This window comes from Melopsittacus undulatus, chromosome 1 (genome assembly GCF_012275295.1).
Source record: "Melopsittacus undulatus isolate bMelUnd1 chromosome 1, bMelUnd1.mat.Z, whole genome shotgun sequence".
In the NCBI taxonomy this organism is placed as follows: Eukaryota; Metazoa; Chordata; class Aves; order Psittaciformes; family Psittaculidae; genus Melopsittacus; species Melopsittacus undulatus.
Window position 1 is genome coordinate 90,764,446 of NC_047527.1, and position 22,858 is coordinate 90,787,303.

At 42.2% G+C, this 22,858-nt stretch overlaps 1 protein-coding gene across 1 annotated transcript in view; it reads left to right on the forward strand.

The window, feature by feature from the left end:
* The window catches only part of ATXN1 (ataxin 1), a 223,742-nt gene that overhangs the window by 17,999 nt on the left and 182,885 nt on the right, over positions 1–22,858 (forward strand). The window contains exon 3 of the mRNA XM_034063405.1: positions 13,450–13,548. The gene's annotated coding sequence lies outside the window, so the exon portion shown is untranslated. The remainder of the gene's footprint in view (positions 1–13,449; positions 13,549–22,858) is intronic.

Genomic DNA, 22,858 nt, shown 5'->3' on the forward strand with positions numbered 1-22,858 from the left:
TGGGCTTAGAGGTCCTTTGTGGAGAGCCAGTATTCAGTCTTTGGACAATTTGTGTTACTGGATGGGCATGGAAAATAAGAGCTTTTGTGGCATGTATGACTGGTGTTTATTGCTGGGCTTTTTGGTTTTGTTATTTTTCTGTCATCTTGTGTTTTGAGAAAAGCTGTGACGTGTGAATGCTGATTGGGGTCATCTCTTAACTTCAGTTCAGGACTTCAAAAGAAATTGTGGTTACTACTGATACCAAAGCTGTGCACCTGACAACATAAGTGTATAAACTCTGCTTATTCATACCTCAGATAAAACCTCAGAGAAGCCTTGGCTTTGGAGAAAGAGCCTCCTGTGAGATAGCCTCCACATAGGGTTCACCTCACCTAGTTAGTGGTGGTTACTGGTGTTTGTCATGTTTCTGGCCCAGATTCTGCAGAGCACTGTGCTCTGGGGCTTCAGAGCAAATTCTTCTCAGCAGGGTTATATTTTATGTGGGCAAGAGGTTGGAAAGTGGTAGGACCGTTTTGCAAATACCTGTCCATTGTGTGGTTCAGCTTCCAGATGCCTGGGGAGACATGAAGATGAACGAGTAGATGTGGAGGAGTCCTGCAAGGGAAGGAACAATCATATTTTACTGTGAGAGGTCAAAGCAATATGTATGCCTGTTCCTTCAGCTAGACACTGAACTAATGCATGAAGCAGCTCCACTCACATTTTATTCATGTTGCTCCTAAAAATATAATGTTGGCCCTCTTAACAACTGATTTCTGCAGAAAGAAGGATTACTTCTAGAACTGATTCTTGATCAGTGTAGTTGGGTTGCCTTATATTAGCATGCCTTCAGGAGCAGGAAGGAGAAGGAAGACGGGCTCATTTTAGAAAGATGCATAAAGTTGCGTTGGTAGCTTGGTTACACTAAGCCAAGTTTTGTGTTTTGCTTCTAGTACTTATCCTCAGAATATACCATAATGGATTTTTTTGGAACATCTTCAGCTTATGTTGTGAGTGTGAATTAATTAACATTAGTATGACTTGCATATTGTCCAATGGAATTTGTTTTTCTGTATCTTCTGTCATACTCAAGGTACTTCAAACACTTTAAAATAATGAATTCAGCTATAATAGTGCTGTGGCTCTGTAGAAAATCACAGCTGTCCTTCTGGGTGCAACAGGAGATCAAATTCAAGGATGGTTTCTGTGACTGGAGTGGGAAGAATACTGGTTGTGGTGTTAGTGTTACCCCTGCTATTTTTTAGAAAGCATCTGTGACAGGCTTCTTATTTTGGCAGCTTGGATTTTGCTGTTTATTACTTCATTTATAACTCTCAGTGCAGTGTAAACAGAATGATGAAGAGTTGCAGGGCACATTATTCATAAGCTGTTGCTTAAACCTCACTGTTGCATTTCTTGCCCTAATTATTTCACATCATGACATACTACACGAAAAAGCTGGTAGCCCTTGATTTCCTGAAACAAAACCAAGTCTTCTTTTTATGACCCTGCAAAAACACATTGTAGCAAAGCAGGTAAACTGGATTTCAGCCTAAGATGGTAGGCTTCTGTTGATTTGTGTGAAAAATGAGGGTTCCATTAATTGTCTGCCTGGCTCCAGAGGAGAGGGAGTGCCTTGTATCACTCTGAAAAAAATTCCTTTCAGCTGGCTAGAGAGAAGTATGGATAGCATCCAGCATACAGACATTCCCAAGTACAAGGCTTATAATGGAAAAGTTGATGACCAGTCAGTATAGAGGTACTAGCAAGTATTTATATAACTCATAGCTGTTGACTACTGTAGACATGTTGTTTTAGGCCCTGTTCCCACTGGCATTCCTCCTGTTGACTTTTAGAGGGTTAGGATCAGACCCCTTTGGCTCAAGGAGTGAGTTAATTAAGAGTGAAAGAAGCATGCACATTCTGAAATCAGCCTCCAGTTTTGGGAGGGAGAACAGTGGAAATAACTGACCTGTACAGTGATACTGAAGTACTTCCCGGCATGATACAGCCATACACCAAAAAGAAAGCGTTCCTTGAGTTATTTGGGATATTTCAGTTTGATATGTAACTTGTAGTGTTGTCTGTTAATGGAAGGCTTGATGTGGTTTTCCTGCATACCTTACAAAACTGTTCTTTGACAAGGAGAAAAACATATCTGTCTAATTAATAGGCACCTTTCTGTATCCAGCAGTAGGCATTAATTATTTTCAGTTTGTACTATTATACGAAAGCTTCTTCAAAACTTTCTCAGTTTGGTAGGACGGAATGGCAATTTGACGCATTCTCAGCTGTGCAGCTGTAAGGTATGTTGCTTGTAAAGACACCTACATGTTATAAAAAAAATACCCCTTATAGCCAAGGATATGTAACCACAGTCTAAAGAATTACAAAATAAAGAGACTCAACTAAGTACTGAAACAGGAAAAAAAAGGCAAAAATGAAAGATTCTTCTTTTTAAGAGAAGTTAAAAAAGGAAAAAATATTATTCCATAAATATAAAAAAAAAAGCTCAGTGCTACATTGTAGCTACAAGTTGCTATCAGTTAGGGAATGTATGTGGAACAAAAGTCTGAAATACTAAATACTATAAATTCAATTGATATTCAGGTCTCCAGAAAAAAGAAGAGATTTGTAGCTTTGCTGAAAGCAACAAAAGCCCATTTGGGGAAGGTATGAATGCTGCTAGAAAAGCTGAACAATACATCTCTGTAAAATTGCATGTGACTGGTATAAATGCTGTTTATGTTACAGCTAGGGCTGCTGAAACTGTAAGCAGGTAGCAAAAATTTTATGTTTAATATTTTACAGATAATAATTGTTCTGAATGCTTTAAATAGCAGAGGAAATGTAGTGTCACAAGCTTGACATTTGAGTATTAATATTGATACTGAAACAGTCTCACCACAAAGGATGCCAGGACTGCAGGAGGAAGGACAGCATTTTCATCAGATAAAGACACAAAACTTTTAAAGCCCTTCAGATAGATTAAAAAAAATCCTTATGAAAACTGGGGCAAAATTACATGTCAAGACTGGACATTTTATATCCAGTTTTGGGAATATCCCTATTCAGGTAAAGTTGGAAGCAAAGAGATGTTTTCCTGTTATTTCTGTCTTCCCCTCTTTCCCCCATTTGCTATTTGATGAAGTCTGTCTCAAAAAGGTTAATACGACAGGGCTACAAACTGGTTTAGATTGACTTGTACAAACACATGAATATATGTGGGTTCAAGAAAGGGCACTTGGGGATGTATCGTCTTTACTATCTGTACTGAAACTTGCTTTGCATGTATTGTAAGTTCTGTAACATCAAGATTTGGCTACAGGTTGCTTTATTAAAGATATATTTAATAGAATCATAGAATAGTTATGGTTGGAAAGGACCTCAAGTTCCAAACCCTCTGTCATGGACAGGAACACCTCACACTAAGCCATGCCACCCAAGGCTCTGTCCACCTGGCCTTGAACACCACCAGGGATGAAGCATTCACAACTTCCTTGGACAGCCCATTCCAGTGCCTCACCACCCTCACAGTAAAGAACTTCTTCCTTATATCCAATCTAAACTTACCCCTAAACTTACCCCTAAACTTAAACAGTTTTAACCTGTAACACCTCATCCTATCACTACAGTCCCTAATGAAGAGTCACTCCCCAGCATCCCTATAGGCCCCCTTCAGATACTAGAAGGCTGCTATGAGGTCTCCATGCAGCCTTCTCTTCTCCAGGCTGAACAGCCCCAACTTTCTCAGCCTATCTTCATACAGGAGGTGCTCCAGTCCCCTGATCATCCTCGTGGCCCTCCTCTGGACTTGTTCCAACAGTTCCATGTCCTTTTTATGTTGAGGACACCAGAACTGCACACAATACTCCAAGTGAGGTCTCACAAGAGCAGAGTAGAGGGGCAGGATCACCTCCTTCGACCTGCTGGTCATGCTCCTTTTGATGCAGCCCAGGATACGGTTGCCTTTCTGGGCTGTGAGTGCACACTGCAGCTGGCTCATGTTCCTTTTCTTATCAACCAATACTCCCAAGTCCTTCTTTGCAGGGCTGCTCTGAATCTCTTCTCTGCCCAACCTGTAGCTGTGCCTGGGATTGCTCTGACCCAGGTGTACGACCTTGCACTTGTCATGGTTAAACTTCATGAAGTTGGTATCAGCCCACCTCACAAGTGTGTCAAGGTCCCTCTGAATGGCATTCCTTCCCCCCAGCATATCAGCTGAACCACACAGCTTGGTGTCATCAGCAAACTTGCTGAGGGCACACTCAATCCCACTGTCCATGTCACCAACAAAGATGTTAAACAAGACTGGTCCCAACACCAATCCCCAAGGGACACCACTCATTACTGGTCTCCAGCCTGACATTGAGCCGTTGACCACAACTCTTTGCGTGTGGCCATCCATCCATTTCTTTATCCACTGAGTGGTCCCCCTATCGAATTGATGTCTCTCCAATGTAGAGACAAGGATGTCATGTGGGACAGTGTCGAATGCTTTGCACAAGTCCAGGTAGATGACATCCACTGCTCTACCCCTTTCCATCATTTTCGTAGCCTCATCGTAGAAGGCCACCAAATTGGTCAGGCAGGATTTCCCCTTAATGAAGCCATGCTGGCTGTTACCAGTCACTTTGTTGTTTTTCATGTGCCCTAGCATGCCTTCCAGGAGAATCTGCTCCCAGATTTTGCCAGGCACAGATGCGAGACTGACTGGTCTGTAATTCCCTGGGTCATCCATTTTCCCCTTTTTGAAAATGGGGGTTATATTTCCCTCTTTCCAGTTGTTGGTGACTTCACCTGACTGCCATGATTTTTCAAATACGATGGCCAGTGGCTTAGCACCTTCATTCACCAGCTCCTCCAGGACCTGCGGATGGATTTCATCAGGTCCTATGGACTTGTGTATGTTCAGATTCTTAAGATGGTTTTTAACCAGATCCTCTCCTACAGTGGGCCCAAGGTCTTCATTCTCACAGTCCCTGCGTCCACCTTCCAAGACTTGGGTGGTACGATCAGAGCCTTTGCCAGTGAAGACTGAGGCAAAGAAGTCATTCAGAACCTCAGCCTTCTCCAAATCCAGGGTAGCCAGTTCTCCTGATAGCTTCCAGAGGGGGGCTAAGTTGTCCCTAGTCTTTTATTTGCAGTGTACCTAAACAATCCCTTCCTGTTATCTTTAACATCCCTAGCCAAATTTAATTCTAAGTTTAATTCTAATTTAATTTCTAAGCATAGAGACCACAATTTATTTTAACAGGCAGGCATGCTCTTCTCACATGTTTGTGCAGATGAGTGTGTGCACAATCCCTTAATGTAAGTTCATTATGGCTTGACTGGTTCTTATAAAAATGTGTGGTGAGATCAGAAGAATACAGCACTTCACATACAAATAGTAAGTTGCAGTCTACCTGTGCGATGGAGCCCAAGGACCATTGCTTTTGCATTCATTGTGTAACAAATTTCCCCTGAAAAGCATGCAAAATAGAGACCAATGAGAATCACTGGAGATACTTTACAAACAGAGGAGGCCAACCAAAGCCAAGCCCATTGGAGGAACAGGAATATTTCTGTTCTGTCACTCTGTGTAATGCAGGGTTGTTGTGGATGGTACCCTGCTCCTGATAAATCTCTTGATAGCTTCTGGCAATTATGTTGTTATGTAGATGAATTGGTAAGTCACTTAGCTGCTGATAGTGCTGATAGGTGCATTGCTTTCCAAAATTCCTTATCACAGAGTACGTAGAGCACATTTTTGGCATTATACTGCCAGCATGGGTTGTGCCAGTTTGATTCTAGCTGTTTTGCTATGTGCAGGCTAGTAAAAGGAGTGTTCTTTTTTCGAGGGACAGGAAGGAAAAGCTTGTCAGCCTCCATTCGGGAAGTGTTTTGGTAGTTATGGCTTTTTTTTCCTCTCAAAAATGTACTTTCAGGCTCTCTTATTTTCAGATGTGATTAATGGTAACTTCTGTCTTTAGAATGCAAATACGATTTTAGGGTACTTTTGTGCCGTATAATACTCCTCTCTGCACAAGCTGCTTACCAGACAAATTAAAAAGATAGGTATTTATTAAAAAACCAACCAAACAAAACCAAGTGAATTTACCTTCTGAAATATTTATGTACTCATAGTTGTAGGTGCTGCAACATATTTATGTCAAAGAGGCACCATTCTGCTTTGCCAAGCGTAGGCAGCTTCCTTTAGCTGTGTGTTACCCACTGTAGGTAGGAGGAGAAATTGTGCAGGTCGCTAGAACTGTTGAAATGCCTTTGTGTCTCAGCAGTGGTAACCTACGCAGAAAGAACCCCTCTGAAGTACCTTTCGCAGGGGAATGTTGGAGAATCCCGGGTCCCTGGCAGTCACCAGCATTCCTTTCCAAAGGGTGAAATAACAGTACTTCTATTAAGAAATGCAAAACCTTTCCTCCTACTGCTGTGCATACACAAACCCGGTATGTGCACACACAAACCCATCGACGACAGTGACGTTTTAGCTTGCTCAGGTTGTTGAATTTTCACTAAGGAGACCTGGACAAGGTAGTGACACATGGAAATCTTGCTCTCCAAGGCTGTGCTGTTTGTAAGATGATTCACAGCATGTACAGAGTGGATGGAGAATGTCCTGGAAGAACTCCAGTTTGCTACTGTATTGAAGTCATTTTGCCCAGGCACAAACGCTGATGATCTGGGGAGCCTCTAGAGCTACAAAGAACGGAAGGCGAATCTCCCCAGTATTAGGTTAGGTTGTAACTACTAAATGACATTTTATTTTGTGACCAGCTATTCACCTGACTATCCAGACCTGTGTTCTAAATAAAACCCAAGGAAATAAAGTCCTCAGGACACTTTGGCCTATTACAAGAAGAGTTGCTGCTGGATTTTATAGATCTATTTTACTGTCTGTTCCTAATGGCAAGATTTAGAAAAGCATCTTGATTTTGAACTGCTGCAAAATATAGCCCAAACTGGGAGTAATCAGACTGAAACAGATTACTTTTTTACATACTATAGTTCCTCTATTTTTTTTTCAACTATTTCCCAAAGTATCAGCTACATCTACTATCAGTGGCAGGCTAATAGGTTAAATGGATCTTTTTTTCTTTCCTTTTTTTTTAATGCTCTATAGCTGTATAGCTGCTCTTAGGCACACAAAAGTAAATTGTTAAGATAAAATTAATCTGATACAGTTCTTGAACCTGCTCCCTTGATGTTAGTGCAAATTAATAGTGGAATTAGGATCAGACCTTTAAAGAATAATACCCCCCCCCACCCGCCTAATCTGCAATAGTAGTATCTTAGAGCTGACCAAGTTAAAAATATGAATGAAAAACTGCGACATATGCCTAATCCTCAGCTAATTTTTATGGTGAATGGAATAATCTTCTATGGAGCTGTGAGTGGCCAACGTGTTATTGTACATCAGGGCTCTATTAATCATAGTTTATTTACAGAGCATATGGTAACTGCTCTGAAGCATGCCATATACAACATGCTTTTATCTTTGTATTATTGTTTAAAACTACGGTCTAATGTGTCACTGGGGATATATGTAGTCTTGGAAAAACTGTTTGTGCTGTGGTATTTGCTAGCAATGTGGTGTGTGGCCAGGATGTACACTAGGTATTCAAATTACGTATGCTGCAGAATTTGCAGAATTTGTGAATTTGCATTTTAAAATACTTGTCATTTCTGGAAATACCCCGAGATGTAACTGTCCACAGCTTCCCTCCACTAAATAATTATATATATTTGCTTTCAAAGCTGAATCACTAGGCAGGTGGGGATTTGGTTTCTCAGCTAGTCATTTTAAAGCTTACAGTCAGGACTGTGACCCAGAAAGTTGTTTTTTTTTTAACATTATTGCTGTGCTATTCATTAATGTGTGTGGAGTACCAAAGCCTGTAACTGAATGCTCTGCTTCCCTGAGTGCAGTTTATTGCCCTGCCTTTTAGAAAAAACAAGAGGCAGCTTGGAAGAGGTGCATGCCAGACCAGAGAGCCTCATGTAAGTCCAGTCCAGAGATATTTCAGCTGGCATCACTTGATCAAGGCAAAATAAGTTGCTTATGCCTCCAGTCACAGAGTGCCTAATTACATGTGAGCCCTTGTGAGTAGGGATTTAAATGCTGGGAGAGTAGACTGACCTCTCTCCTTCCTGGGGTGGGGGGAACATTTCAGAGATGCATGTGAGGTATGGCAGTGCTAGGGGCCTTTAACCTCAACCTGAAAGCTGGGGCTTTGCCTGCCTGTGTGCTATTGAGGCAAACAGAATTTAATTTTTCCTGTCTGCCCCTGCCTTTTGCTGTGGTGTTTCAGGAAGGCTGTTTTGTAGTCACTGGATTTTTGTGTGATGAAGAGAACTAAATAGAAATGCATTTGTTATAATCTATGCCTTACCCCTGTAGGTGTCCCACGAGCCCTTAACTAAGTCCATTGTGTTTTAGGCATTTGACTTTACCAGGGGTGTCTCCTGCCCCCTCCCCCCTACAGCAAGCTGCGTGGTAGAGAGATGCTGGTGGCACAGCCTGATGAGCCTTTCCTGAAGCCTCTGAGGTCAGGGAGGGCTCTGGGCTAGCTCCTGGCTTGAACCCCACCACTCATGTCTCCCTGAGCACCTGTGGGTGCATGCTCAAGGCTGGTTACTTCCCCTGTTCTGCATGCCTTCCTGAATGCCAGCCCCACAGTGTTCCCTGGAGCAGAGGACAGTCCCCTCCATCATGCGGACATGTGACAAGGTGCTCCCTGCTTGCCAGACCATGGTGTGTCAGTGTTCCCGGAGCAGCAGCTGCTCCTCAGAGTGTTCCTGCTTTTCCATGCTGCTGCAGGGTCAGGCTTACCCTGAGAGCAGGTGTCTGATGCTGATGGTGCAGCTGGCGCATAGGTTAGAGGGATGAGGCATATGGGGCTCCCTGCAAACCTGCACACCTGCATGGTTTCAGGGTACCCAGAAAATATTAAGGCAATTTAATTGCTAGGCTTGGAGGTTTTTAAAATACACTCCAAATGCTGCATAATGTCTATAACCCCAATTTTTCTGTCCTTCAGGAGCATTGCCGCTCTGGGGTAGCTGGATACAACATGGTATAATGGGTACAACAGTGTTGCACCATGCATGCCTAACTGCAGGGAAAATGCAACTTGCAGTCTTCTCTGGAGGTTGCATACTGCCAAGCGTGGCTGGTTAACATTGGTTAATTGGTTTGCAGTGTAAGGGTGGTTTTTAGTTTGTACTCTGTGGTGGCAATAGTGACCAGAGGCTGTGGTCTGTGAACAGGTTGGCTGAGAGCCTGCCTCTGAAGAGCCGTGACTCAGGAAAGCAAGCTTGCTGTCAGCTGGCACCCCACTGCTCTGTGTAGGGCTTTGCTTTTACCAGCAAAACCTTAGGGAGCTTGCAAATGGGAAAAGATTGAAAGTCTGATCTGCCTTTCCAGACGCGAAGTGAGATCATAAAGTTATCATTTTGGTGCACTGATGGTTTTGTGGATTATTAATTGTGTTTTTTCATTTTCATGTCGTTCTCTTGCTTCTTTCCTGTCCACCTTTGTCTTTCTCTTTGAATATATGCTCAGTTTTTTGATAGCCAAAATTCTTTATTGATCTAATAAAGTGTTGAAGTAAGGATGACTTTGAAAACACTGCGGGGTAGTTTAGTGAACTCATGTTAAATTAGTGTTTAACATACAACATCTTTAAAGTTGCCAAACGTTCCGTGAGCAGCGTTGAAGTTATGGCTGTTTTCAGAGAACTTGAGAATTTGCAGGAAAAATCACCCTGGGGGGTAAATATTTTCTACTTATTTTCACTACAAAAGGGAATAAGCTGTTAGTATTTGTGGGAACACAACTGTCTATCCATTTGTGAGACCTTGTGGTATATGATAATACTCCCATGGTCATTTTTGAGATACTGAAGCATGGAAGTGAAGCCCCCTCATTTCATTATGTAGCTATATGCAAATAATCCCCCCCCCCTTTTTTTGTTTTTGCTGCTATTTCTGATGTTTTTTTAGAAATTTCACAGCACCACTGGTAGATTGTCCCAAAACAAGAGAAAGCAGTCCTGAAAGTTCAGCCTGGCTCATACCAGAGTGTGCTGCTTCACTTGCTTTGTTGTGGATTCACATCAACCCACTGGCATGATAATGTGGAACAAGCTGTGGAATCATCTGCAACTTTGCTTAATCTTGAGCAGTCAGACTGGCAAGAGAGTGGAAAATACTCTTCAGCAGGAGGTTTGATGCTTAGGAAAGTCTGAGATGGAGCACAGGTTTGTGCCACATATAGGAGTAAATTCTCACTTGGATGGGGATGGCCTTGCTTCTGTCTCATGCCCATTGGTGCTGTTGTACAGAGTGACCGAGGAGCAGCAGCAGGTCTTGCCCAATTCCAGTCTGTGTTCTCCTGGTGCTTTGATGGGCCTTGCCCATGCATGGTGACAGGGATATGCCCAGGGGGGTGTTTGATCAGGCAGTGTTCTTCATGCTAGGACAGCTAGGAATCACGGAGCCTTCCTGGAGTTCAAGTGAACTGTATAATTAGCATTATTTTAGCTTCCAGTCAGTTCTAATAGTGCCAGGAGGCTGTTTCTACTTTGCATAACTTGCTAGAAAAGGTATTTTTACTTTCCTACGTAGAATATAGAAGAACATGCAGTTCTTTTTGTCAGGTGACAGCATGAACTCGGTTTTCCAGTGTCATGACCAGCAAGTGTGAAATCTGCATCAAAATGCTTTTCCCAAGCATCTTTTAGGCTGACTAGGGAGAAGTGGTGCTGCGTGTTCTGGATGCTCATACCTGAGCTTGAGGCAGATGCCTGCTCTGGTCCCCACTCCTGTCAAGGGACTTTTTCCTTTGAGTTTATTAGTAGTTGAACTGGGGAAGTGATCTGAGAAATCTTCCAGTGTGAAGGATGTGAGGTAGGAATGGATGGGAGGAAGCCTAAGTGATATGAGGGAAGCAGTAGGCTAGAAGGAAGGTCCAGTAAAATCAAATAACAAAACACACCCATAAAACTGCAGGACCACAAGTTTGAAAGAGTAGCTTTATGTTTACATGCTTGGCACAGCTTTTATTTCTAATTTGTCTTCCTTCCTTCAGGCATCCTTCTGCCAGAGAGGTGGTCTGTGTGCCTGCTCTCTGCAGCTGGAGAGTCCCTGGTCTAGTCATGCCAGTGATGGCAGAGGGCCATAGCCAAGGGAGATAACAGTCTTCCCCATAGCAGTCATTGCCCTTGGGTGGGTGTGCTTGGCTGGCTTTCCAGATCATAGGTTTCAGGCAGTAGGGCATTAAAAATATTACAGGCTATTAAATATATTATTGGAGCATTTGGCTGCACTAAACACAGCTTTTAATAGAATTCAGATTTGAGATTTTTGGGACAGAGAGGGTTTGGACGTAAACTTTGTTAATTTCGTTTTGAAAAGGGAAGTTCTTTAATGCTTTGAAGGAAAAAAAGACTATGCAGACAGAACTGCAAGTCTCTTCCTTAAATCAAAGTTTTCTGCCTGAAATGGGAAGAATTCAACAGAACAGTTTAAGTAAACAGGGCCATAACTGCTTATCTGAGACACTGGCATCCTCTCTTCTTACTGTGGTTTTTTGTGGTATCCTGGCATCACTCAGTCAGTGATGTGTTTGTTCTCACAAAACCTCCTTCACAGCCATATACTTTTACATCCAGTATTTGAGGCTTCATCTGAACAGCTCATTCCAGGAGCGTATGTTTTCTACACCTATGTAGATGAGATTTTTGAATTGCTGTTTGAAAGGTCTTTCCCTTTCCAGCCCCCACTTTCTTTCTACCTCTGTCGTGGCTTCTACATTTATTGTGGGTGAAAAAACAGGCAACTGTTCCTGAGTCATCTCAAGTTAGTGTTCAGCAGAGAACAGGATAAAATCTAGGCCAGAGCTGGCAAGTGACTGCTGGTGTCCAATTGTAGCCTATGCGTGGAGTATGTGTGTGTACTATAAACACTGGGAGACTTGCTGAAAATCACGTATGTATGTGAGAGGGCAGGGAGTTAGATACTGTGCTCTAAAGCTTGTATGTGAGCATGGGATCATTTTCTTCCACTAGGTAGAAAAAATGCATCATACTGTGAGAATGGCTTATTGATGCCTGACAGTGCAGCTTGGGTGGGTTTTGCCTGTGTGTGTTAAAGTACTGTAGGCTTACACTAGGTCTCTTACCCAGGAGCACTACCACATGTAAGTAACTTTTGTGCACTTAAGTTCTTCCAATGTACTGAATTAAAACTTCATTATTCAAAATAATCTTTAATATTTTGCTTTTGTGACCAGCTTCTAAAGGGCCCATTTGTTTTAATTTGTACATAAACAACAACAAAAACGTTTTAGTTACAGATTGTAGGATAGTAATTAATTTGATAGGTCTAGTAAATAAAACACTCCCGTATTTGGTAGAGTAATTCTGCATATTCTGTAGCATATTCTTTAAAGTAATGGAAGAATAAGAAATGAGAAGTGAAAGAAGCTTTTTTTTGATAGGAATTAATATGTATACATTTATGAGGCTCTAGTGTATGTTCTTCCTCTTTTTGGCTATAAGGAATAAAATCGATCAATAAAAAAAAGAGAGCAAAGAAATACTGTGCCCTTCTCTCTGCCAGTTCCATCATGCTTCAGGCAACAGTGCATCAGGATGTGGGAAGTGATCTCAGCCTTACTTTTAGTTATATTTTTAAAACAGATGTATCTTGGTGAGATAGTCTCCAAAACTATAAAGCTAGTACACATGCAGGTAAGTATCTTACGCTGCTGATGCCAATCTAGTACATAAAGAGCTTCACAACTGTTTGGATTTGCTCTTCTTTCATAATGGGCTGTAACTTGTTTACTAATGTTTGAAAGCATGTACACATCAAATAAATCTCTGGTATTTGGGCCATAGTGTACCAGCATTAGGCAAAAGGAAGATTAGCCACACTCTATATTAAGCTATGATCCACTTTACTCTTGATTCCTGGCTATACTAAAACAACCAAACCATCAAAGAACAAAATTAGTGGAAGGATTCCTCAGATAATAGATTTATTTCCATGTTTATTTGCATTATTGTTAAGAAAAGGGCAATCAGAAGAGCAAATCTCATTGGGACTCAGGGCATTATGAATTAGTCATAAGATATGAAGTGAGCTTTTGGGTGTGGAAAACTAGCAACAGATGCAAATGCTAAATCGCTGCATCGTATGGTGTTGCTGCAACAGCTGAGAGACAATACACACGCTTTGAGTGCTGGTGCTGTTTATAGATGGTCTTTAGCAAGCATTCAAACTAGATGATCTTAAGGTCCTTTCCAACCCTAACTGTTCTATGATTCTGTGATTCTATTGTATTGGCAAATCTGACACAGAATGAATTTGCAGCAGTGACTCAAAAGACTTTCCTAACATGAAGCATCTTTGTTGCATATCGTTTTAGCTCTTTCCTGTTTTTACTCTGCTCTCTTTCAGTGAAAAGGTCAAGAAAAGCAGTAGCTCAGTGGCTGAATTTTTCAGAAGTGCTTTACAGCGGGGAAAGTGGGGAAACCTCTTGAAGTGGTGTCTTACTCAGTAAGTTAAGCCTTTTGTTCCTCAGTTAATTTATTTTCCCTATTTTTTGTTGATTCTTATGTATCAGATGAATTAAAGTGACTTTTAAGGTATCTCCAGGCAGGTGTGGAACTCCACTTCAACTTTTCCCCTCCCCTAGAGTTAGCCTTTGCTGTATGAAACCTGTCAGCCCACCTTGCTAGACACGGTAATGTTGAGTCAACTCTGTAGTTCTGTAACATGACTGCCCATCTGCAGTGAATGTGGTTGGTTGCTGTGTTCTGGTTCAGAGGATTGCAGTGTGCCTCTTTCCTCTTCACTTTCTCTGCACATGTGTGTGCATGAACCTACATGCTTGAATAACACCCCCCCTTTGTCATTGGACTCTGAAAGCCACCAGCTGCATTAGCTGAGATTTTCAAAGCTCAGAACATGAGCTTTGTAAGCAGTAAGCTAGGTATACTTGATACTGCTATCACGCTAAGGAATTAAAAAAAGAGAGAACTCTGTACTTTACACTAAAAGACAGAAATGAAGGCACACAGGAAGATTTTCCTGATGTAGCTACAGTTTCAGCTTGCGCTGATGCCTTACTGTTGATTCAGGTTGAATGTCAGGGCCTTAGAAAGTTAAGTGCTGAATATTCAAATGTAATTTATAGCATTAAATGAGGACGACTTGTAAGCTTAACTAGCCTTAAGGGTGCTAAGTAATACTGAGTAATACCAGCTGAGGCCCAGAGGACTTTCAGCTGGTCAGTGGTTCTTGTGATTTGGCCTGATCCGACTTACTGTACTTTTCTTGCACACCTAATATTGCTGCATTTTTCACAGGTATGAATTTCTTTGCTCACATCTTTTCATGCCTCATTTGCTAACTCTTCTGTTCTGCAAAATTGGCAGGATGACAGCAAGCAACTCCCTCATCCTTTTGTGTCAGGACTAATCCTCAGGGTTCTTTCTGATGTGTCTCCAGAAATACATATTCAGCTTAGGCTGAATACTGATTTGATTTGTAGCATTAAAATGTGGACAGTGCAAATCACTTTCTGAATATTTTCTGTCTCTAAAAAGGAATAGTTGTAGAGGTGTACATGAACAGTTCCAGAGTTTTAAGCTCTCTGTCACATAAAAAATGTTTTTTAAAATGCAGCTCCACTTTAGCACATGCCTAAGTACTTTGCTAAATCTCTACATGTGGCTTCATTTAGCATAGTTGGAGCTTTGCAAGTAACAATTAGCTGACCAGTCATTTAACAAGTTGTGGTACTTCAGTGCTCAGAATTGAGTTACTCTGCTTTGGTGTGATAGACAGATTTTTATTTTGATTTTGGATTATATAGCTTGTTTTTACTTCAGTCTTCTTTTACTCGAGGTATGATTTAATTGAAATTTAGTAGCAATGATTGATAGTTGCTTTATTTGATACCTGTTTATAAGCATTAATTTGTTACTTTTCCAGCATACTGATATTTGTCAGAAAAGAATAATACTATTTCTTTTGTCAATGAAAATGAGGCTATAAATGACTGTAATTTGGGATGTGTTTCTGGTATGAGCAAGCAGTATTACCTTGGCGAGTTTTCTGCTATGGAAAACCTGGTTACTGTATTTTAGAAAAGACCTGTATTCCTCTAAAGAGGAGTGGCATTGTTCAACTCCTGGAAACTATAAGAAGAATCTAAATGTATGTGTATTTGTATTCAAAGTATGCCTCAGCATCTGCCATGTTTCTCCTCTTGGTTCACACAAGGGACTGGAAATGGTTGGTTGCAGGTTCAGTTGCTGATTGTTGTTATTTTTCTTTACCCCAGTTTTGTAGGTCATGAGATGAATGATTGAACTCTGTGCACCTCAGTGCAGTCACTGGCCGGGTTCTTCCCAGAGCTACCGTGTGCCTGCCTCTGGTGCTGCTCTGTTAGGTCCTGAGCTGGTGATACCCGCAGGCACCAAAGTTGAAAATAAGTCACACAGATGTGCTACTTTGTGTTTTACTGACAAGTACAAAAGGATTTAGCAAAATTACAAGGCAAGAGTAATCTGTGGGAGGAGGGAGATACAATGTATTCTTTCCTGCTAAAATGAGAGTGTTAACATTCTTGGCAGCAGCTCCGCAGTAACTTCCGGTTTACAGTCGAAAAATGCACCAAATAGCATATACTGTTTAATTCTGGGTTGCATTACACAACAGAAATCAATTGCCTCAGTGAAGCACATCTGCATTGCGAGAGTAAACCCTCCTGGGAAGCAAGCGCATCTTCCGCAGAAGTTGGAGTGAGGCGTGGCCAGGGCATTGCTATTTTGGCAAGCAAAGGGAGCCAGTGTTGGAAAGCTGCCTCACCTTTCACTTTCCATGGAACTTACCCTTTCTCCCTGTTTCAGGCAACAGCCACTGCCACTTGCTTCTCCTGGTGCTGGTGTGGGCCTGGGGATGCTTTCTGTGGTTGATTAAAGCATGAATGTGGGTTTTGAGAGCCATGAAGATGTCTTTGCTGGCTGGCTGGCTTGTTTGTAATCCCTGAGCAGGACAGGCTATTAAGGAGCAATAATGCAATTAGTAAGTAAGGAATGCAATTCAAAAATCATCTGAAAGAACTAAGAAAATGCTTTGATTTTTATTAAAAAAAACCAACAAACCAAACCAGGCCAAACCCACACTTCTGTAAGAGTATCTTCTTTAACTCATAGGTCGGCAGTAGTTGGTGACAGGTACAAAATTCCTGTCATTTTTATACTGTGTTTCATTTGGCTTCTTCCAAGCCTCTTGCTTGCTGGAAGCAAAGTTAGGCTCCTGCTGTCTCAGTTCAGCTGAAGTTCTTCTGTCAGCCTAAAGCTTGGTTATTAACCCTCAGATTCCTCCTGTCAGCATGCGTTATTTTTTTATGGCAGTGTTGAGCAAAGACTCTACAACAGCACCCATGACAATGTAATTGGACTTCTCTGTCTGATAGAAATTACTGCCTCTTTAACAGGGGGCTCTGGATGCTTTCTTTGAAGCAGGCTGGGTGTCTGGTCAGCCAGTCTGAAATGTAGGTGCACAGAATTTCACCTGCCACTATGAGTAGTTATTCATGATTTGCTGTTATACTGCAAGACTGGAGTGAGTGAGATTCCCCAGGGGTCTTTCCTGGTTTTGGTAATACTGTTTTCATTATTGAAATGATTGATGGAGCAGAGACAGCAGTTATTAAATTTACATAGGATAAGAATCATGGAGGGGCTGCAGGCTTCTTGGAGGGCAGGCTTAAAGTTTAGACCTGCCCTGGCTAAGTGGATGGGTGGTTTGGGTTAAAAAATACCAGGATACAAACTCAGAAGCAGCATACAGGGATAGAAATGCCCAGTTGCATGACACAGGATGGAGAATGGCTGACTCAGTAGTGGTCCTACAGAAGGTTTGTGAGCTGGAATTGGGATGTGCTGGAGGCAGTTTGGCCTGGTTTAGATGAATAGGGTGTTCAAAATCACAGCTGGTTCCCAGACCACCAGTTAAAACCAGCCTGCAGCATGTCCTGCTCTTCAGTCCCCTGGGAGCTGAGCTGCCAGTGCTCTGCAAAGTGGGCAGCTCATCCTTCCCTTCCCTGCTTGCTTCCACTCCAACCCTGGAGATGGCGGCCCTGCAGCTCCATCATGAGCGCCTGCAGGGAAGAGCCCCAGATCCTCCAGGCCTCATCCATGTGTGCAGGACAGTGCATGTGAAGGGGATCATAGACCTGAGACTGGTGTCATACAATTCTACAAGGAACAAGGTTGACCCATCCCTGTCCCTCAAAAAAGCACTGTTTTGGGGTGTGTAAAAAAAGGCACGAAATAACCTGTCCACTCAGTATTGGAAATGGCTCAGCATCTAGTTTGGGGCACAACATACTCAAGAGCCAGTTGGATGGCATCCAGGGAGAAGACAGTGAAAATGATCAAAGATTTGGAAAGCATGACCTGGGAAAGAAGATGAAAGAAGTGGGATTGTTTAGTCTACACGCGAGAAGGCCAGTAACAGACGTGATAGAAGTGTTCAAGTATGTGGAAGGTTCCTACAGGGAGAAAGGGAATAAACTGTACAGCACAACTGCCGGGTTAGGATGAGAAGAAATGCACTTAATTTCGAAGTGGCTAGGCTTAAGTAAACACTTAAGAAAACTTTCAAGTGATAAGGGTATTTTGATGCTGTAGGTATTTGCCTTTGAGAAAGCCATGGAAGCATCATCACTGGGGGTTTCTGTAAAACAGACAAACTTCCTTCAGGAATATTTTGGGTGCTGCTTCGGGGAAGGAGATGGAACACATGCTTCTGAAGGTCATTTCCCAGGAAATAATGAAGATTATTACTTTTTGTGATCCTGTTCACTTAGGTAATCTCAAATAACCCAACAAATAACTCCAGAGATCATGGCAATTTGTTATTGCAGCATATCATGGGTAAATAGACAGCTGATTTACACACAAAACAGTGGTGACATTATCCTTCTGCTCTCTGTTCTATTTTATTTTTTTTAAAGAAACAATCTGAGTAAGCTAATTTTACTGGAACATTTCAAAAGGCTGTTCCTGTAAATATATTACTCTGTCCAGAAATAGAGGAAGTAATGTTGGTTGGCTGTGCTTATTGAAATATTGTGCAAACACAATCAGTACTCACTAATACATAGCGTGGCCATAGTAAAGCCAGCAGTACTCCGTGAGGCATAGGAGTTTTACAGTAGAGCTGTAAAAGAGGGATGATGGATTTTCAACCTAAATGTTCATGCACTTATGTACCTTTTTTAATTAGAGTCAGGGAGCAGGCTGAGAAGAACTAGGCTTTAATTACCTCACTACTATCTATATACATGAGTTATTCTTCTCCATTTTCTTTTTACATTAAGTGCATGAGATAGCAATTGAAGAACAAACCTCAAGCTTGTCCGTTGCTTCTTTAAGCCAGAAAGCACTTTGGCAGCTCCTGCAGCCACCATGGTTGCATCTCCCCATGTGTTTGCCATTCAGTATATGGGAGCAGGAGCATGGAGGGAAAGGGGAGGTTCTTCCCCATAATGTAACGCCCTGACTTGAGAAATGGCTTGCGGTATCCCTATGAGCACTTTCCTCCTCCTTTTGCTCTTGTGGAGGATCACCTCCATGACTTTGCAAGTTTCTGCAGGTCCCCTGAAGCCTTTTAACTCAGTTGCTGCTACAGAACAAAAAAGTATTTTTCATTTTGAAACCCAGCTTTCCCTGTCCCCCTTGCTGGGCAGGACAGGGAAGAGCAGGTCTGTGCTGCTACAGTCTGTGGGAGCAGCCTAGGTGGCAGAGGTTCTGCAGGACACATGTAGGAGACATTCATGAGTTCATAGGGCCAGGAAGTTTGGGTCTGGTGAGAGCAGCCAGGCTCCTCGTTTCCTAATGCAGCTCTAGGCTTGAAATCACTGAGCAGTGTTTTGTCACTGTCATCCTGGGACTAGGAGCACTGGCGGAGAATGGTGCAGAGTCACCATATGCCCAGTACGGATCTAGCAAGGCTTATCGTAATCTTGGCAGGATCCACACTAACTCCGAGCAGTCAGACATCACCACGTGTTCATGTCGCCGGCCATGCAGCGCTGTACTTATGCCAAGAAACCTGCTGCTGAGCCAGTCCTCGTGCTTCTGCATCTGGAAGAACTGCCCTGAGCACTCAAGAGTTGCTGGCTGATACCTCTTTGCAAACGCTTCCTCCTTCTAGTTTGCTGCTATGCAGGTCTGTGTCCTGATTGAGTGTGATAACAGAAAGAGGACATGTATTCACCTGTGCATATATGTGCATGTATTTTAGCCTGTTGCCTTTCTTAAATGTGAAATGCCGGTATGCATTTGTGCCTGTCCTTGTGTATCTGCCATGCGTCAGCAAACTTCACATTCTTCTTCATGATCCTGAGTGTCCCATCTCATGAGAAATGAATCAGCACCGCTGCTTCTGGGGAGGGTTCATCAGGGGGACTTAAATTCCTGCTTTCAATTGTGATTAAAATCAGCAAACAGGAAAACCTTATCAAAGTAAGGTTTCTTCTAAAATTTGTTTTGCTTTTCCTCTTTTTAGTTATGGTCCTTAAAGAAGGGAATGATTTCAGTACTTGAAATTAAATATTCTTTTTAAACTTAGTCTATGTTATATTTCCACAGGTGTTCCACCAGCGATCTGGTGCAAGATAGCTTTCTGTGGGCCTGTAGTTGTTCTGTGTTTTCTCTTCACTATTTACTAGATTATATTTTTTGCATGTGACTTTTATCAGGCTACATTCACATGAAAATAAACACTCAGCAAAAATGCACAAAAAGAGATTTTGAAACATTTCTGTCACGTAACTAAATGGTTCCTTAAAATAGGAGCTGGGAAATGGGAGGGAACAAAAGAAAAACCAAAAACAAAACAAAACCCCCTTGTTTTGCATTAAAATTAAGCCATTTTTAAAAGGAACAGTTAATTTTAGCTATTGAGTCAATTTTTTTGTCATGGTATCTTAGATAAGAGGTTTACTGATCGTAGATCCTGAACTCTTGCACATCACTTCTGTTAAGAAATTATTTGAACTCCTATTTTCTTACTTTCACAACTTCCAGTTCCTTTCTGATGTTTGTAAGTATTCAACTCAGCCTGCTAAATGCACTGAAATGATGAAGTTACCCTGTCTAGCCTGGCAGAAGAAACTGCTGCTGCAAACTTATCAGTCAGTCCTGATCTAAGAAGTGTAGTCAGTAACTGCTGTTAGTTCCAAGGTTGTATTTGTCTTTGAGACTTCAGCAGCAAACATGTCCTGCTCTAAATACGTCTTAAAAAAACCAACCTGACTTCAAATGGTTTTGATAGGTTCAGTATTTAGATGTAATATGGATCATCACAACTTAAAGTTTGTCTTAATTTACACATGTAAATGCATGAGAGGGGTCACTTATATATTAGTCCGTATGTGGGAGGTGGTGACCTAACTCCACTGTGCCCAGAGGGAGAGGAGAGGGTTGCATAGCAGACTGGGGAGAGGAACAGGGCTTGAGGCTTTGCCGTTGTGTTCCTAGTCACGTTCTTGGATCTTGCAAAAGTGGCTCTGTCTTTCAAATTCACCCAGTTGTAAACGAGGAAGTGAGACTGAGCACTATTCAGAGATTTTAGGAATGCTGTCAGTAATTTTATTTTCTGCTGTGCTACATAATCTCTCTGAGGAAAAAGCAGCAATGGTTGTTGGTCCCATGGGGGCAGCAAGCTCAAGGCACATATGGATCAAGTGTGATAACACTGATCACTTATGGAGTCTGGTGCTTTTCTTCTCAGGGAGCTTTGCAAACAGGAGCTGGAAGTAAAGCTGCAAGACAAACAAATTTTCTGTACCTAGTGCATGTTATGAAGGCTGGTTCTTGGAACCTGGGGATGGAATTAAAGATGTGGTGCTGACTCTTAGCCATGACTTCTTTTCTGTGCACACTTGCTGTCATTGTCTCTGGTCAGAGTTCACACGGGAAGAAGTTACCGCTCCTAGCACCTACTGTGCTGGTTAACACTTAACCAGTGTGAGCTCTGTGCTCTATTGCTTACACCTTTACCTTCTGCTCTCCTAGCTCGACATCCATCCTCAGCCACCTTTGATGCAGGGTGTCACCCTTGCCTAGCTGTGTCTTACATCTTGGGTTAGATGGATGTGTGCATCTGATGGCTTCTTTAGAAAGCAGATGTACAGAAGTGTGTATGTTGCCAGAGGGCTGTGGCCAAGAGATGTAGAGACCTTTTTGCAGAACTGTCAGTGATGCTTTGTCACGATTTATCAGCCTCTGTGGTGAGGGCCTAAGAGCCCTGTGGTGGGAGTTATGTTTTTGCAGCACATTTCCGTGCTGAGGACAAAGGAGTCCTCACTGAGCGTGCATCTGAGTTCTGATCACAATTTGTCGCTAATTGGGTTAGTTGACACTTTGTGTCTATGTGCAAATTGTGCAGTGCGTTTCAGGGATCGGTTGCAGAATATATAGAAACACTGTCATCGTGAGCTCAAAGAAACTCAAAGAGCCCATGGAGTGTGAAAATCAGCATTAAAATGGGTATAAGGGTGTTTCTGCATGGCCAGACCCTTCAAGGGGAAATAGAAGAAGATTAGACTTTGAAAAAAAAAAAAAAAACTTGTGCATCAACTTCCATGAATCCTGTGCATTTTAAACTTTTTGTTTGTTTGGCTTTTAAACAAATTGTGAGTGGAAGCTGTAATCAGGAGTACGCTTGTTTATAGAGCTACAAGAGGGAGGTCAGTGCAGTGATTTGTGGTTGCAGACTGATTCACTACTGCTGCAGCCAGTGGGTGGTGGGCAGGGTTGGGTGGATTTCACGAGTACCAGAGACATTAACTGCAGTCAGTTAAGAGGGACCTTCTGCAAACGAGTAAAGAGAGCAGTTCCTCTGCAGGCAGGCCAGAAAATGGAAGTAGCAGCTAGCAAAACCTCTAGACAAGATTAAAACTGACAGGAAATGAAAAGTTAACTTCACTGTTTCTCTTACAGGCTGACCGCCCTCCCCCTTTACTAAAGCTAACAATGTCCGTAGGAAAGCAATTCCTCTACCTACTTCTTGGAAGGCACATGCTTGGGTTAGAAAAGTCCATGACCAAAGTGCAGAGCAAAGCTCTGCTGTCAGTGAGCCTGCGTGAGCCTTGGCTCTCAGTCCAGCTTTATTTTAGACATGCAGTTACTGTCATTATCTCCATAAAGCTGCATTTGAAAGCAAGGATGTGTGTGAAGAAGGAGAGTATGGCTAGTTCCTCTCTCTTTCCCTCTCTCTGTGCCTGTTTGATCTGTTACAGCAGATCTGCTGTGCGGAGTGTCTTAGGCTCAGCAGCTGCTCTTCCTCGGCATACCTGCCAACTTTTGAAATCTATAAATAAGGATGTTTGGAGCAGGGGGAATAGACACACCTTCTAACTCCATTGAAATACTTGGACACAGCATGCTTATTTTGGCAGGACAGACTGGGATAAGTGAAATATATATATATGTTTTGCTAGAATATAGAGACTATCCCAAATAAAACAGCTGGCATGTATATGTGGCTAAAGTAGATTTGCTCTAGATTTATGCTTGTCATGCAATGAGCTGCACTAAAAGAAAATGAAACAAGTCATCTTTCATGCCCCTCAAATGCAGACCTTTGCCAAAGTTTGTTTCTTAGAAATTGGATGAACCTGATGAAGCAGGTTCTTGTGTCTAAAAATAGAGCATTTTGCTTATACCCTCTCAGGCAGAGTATAATTTTACCTCAGCCAAGAAATGAGATGAAAGGTGATTGGAGCTTTGCCTTACATCTTTGTCCTCTTTGAGCTTGTGACAGAGGGCCCTCGTCTTTTCTG